This window comes from Syngnathus scovelli, chromosome 5 (genome assembly GCF_024217435.2).
Source record: "Syngnathus scovelli strain Florida chromosome 5, RoL_Ssco_1.2, whole genome shotgun sequence".
In the NCBI taxonomy this organism is placed as follows: Eukaryota; Metazoa; Chordata; class Actinopteri; order Syngnathiformes; family Syngnathidae; genus Syngnathus; species Syngnathus scovelli.
The window spans coordinates 18,649,400-18,654,892 of NC_090851.1; the positions used below are offsets into that span (position 1 = coordinate 18,649,400).

The window sequence follows — 5,493 nt, forward strand, 5'->3', positions numbered from 1 at the left end:
TCTTGTCTGCTTCAGTAGCTGTAACACGTTAGGTTGATAATCGCATTTAGGTAGGGCAGGGGTGTCAAACTCATTTTTTTTCGCGGGCCGCATTGTAGTCATAGTTTCTATCGGAGGGCCATTGTGACTGTCAACCCAAATAAATGTATGAGCATCTCATATTATATACAGTATAAGGTTCAAAACAAACTGACAAATAACTCGTTTTCAAATCAGACTAGTATGAACTGGTCAAATATAAAAAAAAAAAAGATATTTTTAAAAGTGAAGACTATTTGCAATTCTAGTAATGACACACGAATTTGATGCACAATTTATCTTCGTGGGCCACATAAAATAATGTGGCGGGCCGTATCTGGCCCCCGGGCCTTGAGTTTGAAACCTGTGAGGTAGGGGGACAAATACTGTTAGAGATTTGCTCACTCCAACTTATTTTGCAAGAACCACACGGTAGACAAGCAAGTTCTTTTAGACACCTGCAGGTGGAGAGTTCACTCGTTGAAGGAATGAAGTCTAAAAACTCTCCCTCCTGCAAGGGCATATTTATTAAGAGAAACAGAGTGGGGGTAAGAGTAGGTTGAATAGGAAGCCCTTGTGCTCTAGTCAAAACATATCAGGGGATGTTTTACGACCTTGTGGAGGATGGGACAAGGTAGGTTATTTATTACCGGTTGCATTCCAACATAATCATACGATAAGGATAATCTGAAAAACCCTAACATCTCCCTCCTGTTTTATCATATGATTATGCCACCCCAAACAACAAAGACAAGTAAAAAACATATATACATGTATAATGAAGAAAGAAGAATAGTAAAAATAAAAAACAACAAACAATGATAGCAACACTTCAAAGTCAAAGTCAGCTTTATTGTCAATTTCTCCACATGCCAAAGACGCACAAAGAAACCGAAATTTCGTTCCCCCCTATCCCACGGTGACAAGACATGGCTCACAACAGACAAACAAGTAAACAAGTATAACAAAAGTGTGCTGAATAAATAATGAATAAATAACTCAACAATAAATAAATAAATAAATAAATAAGAGGAGCAGAAAAAAAAAGGAGCAAGTGCGCGTACAGCAGACATTCCCGAAAATAGCGCAACAGTGCCGCACGCTACGCAGAAGGGGGTAGCGAGTTCAGGGCCCTAACAGCCTGGAGAAAGAAGCTGTTGGCGAGTCTGGTGGTGCGGGAGCGCAGGCTCCTGTACCTCTTCCCAGAGGGCAGAAGGTCAAACAAAGAGTGAGCCGGGTGACTCACATCTCTGGCAATCGAGGTTGCCTTGCGGGTGAGATGGGAGGTGTAAATGTCTTTCAGGGAGGGGAGCGATTCACCAATAATCTTACCAGCCGTATTCACTTTCCAGTGAAGATGAGGCATTACCTTAATACCCCAATATCAAACTTATTGTGTAAGCGAAAAACCTGCCGGCCAGATGTTATTAGCAGGAAAATTCTTACACGGTCCCTTTGCCTAAGACGACCAGAATGCTATCAATAAAAAACAAAACAAAAACACAGAAACAGTACATCATTGTATCCATCACTTGCGAAGCATTTTCGATGGTCAAATCATCAAGTTTCTGTAAAACATGCTCAACAGAACAGCATCTACGCAATCCATGTTTCATTATCGTCATCACATCCGTCATCTCTAAGAAGTTGTATATGAACTTGGGCTACAGTAGAGGACACAAACTTCGACACAGCAGACTTCAAACATGGGATGACGCAGGACGTAAACAAGCACAACACCACCAGCACAACAAGCACAGGAGACAGCAATTTCAAAAGCAGTTGCCACCAGTTGCCAGAGAATAGCCACGAAAAGAAATCAAACTGATGTGGGACCTTGTCATTAGACATGGCCTGCTGTAAGTTCTTCAGTGAATTCATGGCGTCGTTGATGTGGGTGTCATTTTCTCCTGGTATGTATGTGCAACAGGAAGTCCCAATGATGTGGCACACACCACCTTGTGCTGCCGTCAACAAGTCCAGAACCATCCTGTTTTGCAAGACCATCAGTCTAATAGCCTGAATCTCTCTATTTTGTTCATCGTTGATTTGCAGTGAGAGATTCACAAAGGATTGAAAACGATAGTTCAGTGTCTCGATGAAGAGCGATAGTTTCCCAACCCCAATCTGAGGAAAGAGCGCAAGGACAACTTTGTCTCCGACGGACCATACTTTATGGTCGTCTGGAACGTTTGCACCCCAGACAGGGTCATGAGGGTCGAAGGTTGCAACTGCCCTGCGTCGACGTCCAGAAGAGTTGTGTGCTTCTGTCAGCTGATGATGTCGTATCCTGTAGGTGTGGTCTGTCACCCACACTGGTGCACACACTCCTGTCCAGTTGGCGGGCAGCATCGGATAAACCTGAAATGGCTCTCTTATCTTGACACTCATCAGTGATGTCCAAAGCTCCCATCCAGTTTCCTCCTGTCGAGCAGTCGTCGTTAATGCAGACGTGGGTCACGTTACCTTGGATGTAACGTGTAATTCACTCCAGCTGGTCTCTCTGTGTAGGCCACTTGTGGTATTGTTCATCCCCTAACAGTCACATTGAGATTTGCCCAGAATAGCTGATCACAGGCACTGTCTGCAAGTCCAGGGCGGTAAGGGTCAGCATCTTGGACTGTGACAGCACGGTGTTGATATCCAACTCCTGGATGCCGTGTCCCTGTAAAACAATGCTCTAGACTTTCCTGCTACGTTTCACACAATAATAATGATGAGTAAATCATCAGATACCTCTCGTGCATACACTCCAACAAACGTTAAGCAGATGTGAGATAACTTGCATGAAGTCTACTTAACCAAACATTGAGTAAATATGGGATAACTTAAAAACTGTCCCGGTCAACAACAATTCGTTAATAGAAACTACAAGGCATAATAGATAAAGAACTTCTCTTTAGCTAGACAAAGAACAAAGGTGTTCTGTTCATAAATAGTGAGGGCCTCTCACAGATAAGACAAGGAAGGGAGTATAAGAACTCCCTAAAACCTGGCAGATGTGTTGGCCTTGAGCGAAGGTATGAGACCTCCGGTTCAGGCCGGCCAGCGCTTCTAGAAAACTAATTATCCTGACATTTCCCCACTGTTTATCACATATTTGCTGAAATTCACACATCACCGTAAACAACCCCTTTTCTCGACTCTCAGTCGTCGGATCACATTCATGAGGACAAATATGTTTACACCAAAGGATAAACGTTGCGATGTCATCATTCAGAATCCCATGGATCTGGGAAAAGTCTGGTAACACAGATGCAGGAATTTTGCCATCAACATCATCATGTTGCCGCTCAGACATTAGGTATATCTGAGCAATCTCGTCCTCCATCGGCGATATTACTGTAGTGGCGAGACAATTAAACAGAACACGAAGACACGGTATGCAACATCCATACAAGGTGAGCATACGTAGCAGCAACACTGCAACTGATGGTAAAATTGAGGACACAATGGCGTTATACTTCCCAAAAGCATTCATCCACTTGTAGTGCTCTTTCATCCTTGTTTTGAGGGATCGCAGGCCTGCCATCCGTCAGGCTCCCATCAGGGGCGGTGTTGTTGGGGATGAAGGTGCAGCATTGTTCTCCAAACGTTGCGCAGACGCCTCCTTTCTCAGACAACAACATATCATGAGCATTGTGGTTCTGGATCGACATTAGGGAAGGCGTGGCTAGCTGTTCATGCACTGCCTCGAGCCCCGCTTGTGTTCGTTTGCCCAATTTCTGCATGTTGTAATGGATGTAATTTATCCTGTCTACGTTCTTGTTCATCGTTCACCAGCAGCAAATGGAGGACTCCCATCCCACTGCAATTTGGTCATTTAATTCTTATTAATCAGGAACTCCTCTAGGGACTCCAATTGCATCAATTTCGGTCAAATCATCATCACCTCTCAAATTTAAAGATATTTTGGTTTTTACCAGCTTTTTTCCCAGATCTTGGCATGTTGATGTATATACAATTTCGCTTGACTACATTCTCTGAAAGCAATGGCTTCTTTTTTTTTCTTTTTTCTCTCAATGGATATTATATAGACTGCTCTGTCACACACTTCACAATCCAGTAGACGTGACAGATTTCACACAATCTTTGGTCAATGGCAACGGTACAACATAAATAATCGGTCGCAAATCCATACATATGACATATTCAATTTTTTTTCTTTGCCGCTTGTTTTGCCATAAGCAATCAATTGTTTCTTTTTTCAGTTACTCTTATAGTTAGTTACCTGAAACAAATTATCCACATTCATTCTAGATATTCATCCCATTCTTTAACATCTACAGAGGTTGTTGACAAAGTACACATATAAACATCATACTTTCATGGCAGTCCACATCCGACACAGCAGATCATCCTGCAAAGGTCAAATTGATCATTCAGTGTTTTTGTTTTTGTTGAAACAAGCTCTACAAAAAAAATTGTTTTGTTTTGAAACTGTTTTGAATATGAATCAAATCCATATGTTGTATAAAGCTGACTGACCTGCCCCACTATCCCTCCTCTTGAGCCATGTGACACGCACCATGGCTCAATATTGCTCACCATTAACATAGGTTCTTTGGTGGGGTAGGTCATTTATAGATGCCATTCTCTAATCTTGCCCCTCTTTTCGTCCATAATTGAATTTCAATCTATGGACTTTGTCGCTGCACATCTTTAAAAATGTTTCAGTGATCTAATCTGCTTCTTGTGTGTATAAAATTTGAAGTGTCTTTTGCGCTGCAGCTTTGTGGTTCTGTCTGCAAGCTTGTTACCTCTTGACACCTTATCAGTCTCGTGTGTGTGTGTGTGTGTGTACTGCACACGTGCACATAGCTACTTTTCGTGGCAATTGGACTGTTTTGACAACTAGCTTAGCAAGTAGATGGATGCCCTCCCCGAATGGGGAGTGACTCAGCTAGCAAATGATTAGACATTTTCACTTTCTTGTAGTTTCTTTAGTTACTTTTCAATCGTTTTCTCATTGTTTATCACAAGAATCTTAGAAATTTGAATACGAATCAAAACGTATGTTTTATTTTACTCAATTGTATGATTTAGAGAATCCATATGTAGTAAAGTGTTGTATTACTACATATGATTTCATCATCTTTTAATTTGACTTTCTTTCCAAAACGCTTCTTAATTTCTCAGTTCACACATCTTCTACATGTGTTACTGGTTCTCCAGTTTTTTCTCTAGTTAACTAACAATCCAAAAGCTACGTTTTTCTTTTTAGCATTCAACCTGCTCAAAATCACTCTTTCATCAAAGTCGCTCTACTAATTTTCTATAGTAGTCGCCAACGACTTCAACCATTCAACCTTTCATTCGGGCAATCATTCATCAATGCTTATCATATGCATCTCACACAGTCTCCAAAAAGGAGTCTTCTTATCACATTGGTCCCATTTCATCCAAGCTCACCACACAACATTCATATATCATTTTCAACTCAAGTTTCCTGGTAGAACAATCCACCAATTCAAA

General features: G+C 41.5%; 1 long non-coding RNA gene across 1 annotated transcript; it reads right to left on the minus strand.

Moving 5' to 3' along the window:
• Positions 1-463: 463 nt before the first annotated feature.
• Positions 464-3,413, minus strand: LOC125969431 (uncharacterized). The gene is made up of 2 exons (XR_007481575.1): positions 2,485-3,413; positions 464-2,379 (listed from the first exon to the last, which is right to left on the minus strand). It is a non-coding gene; the product is annotated as an uncharacterized lncRNA (long non-coding RNA).
• Between the last annotated feature and the right edge of the window lie 2,080 nt (positions 3,414-5,493).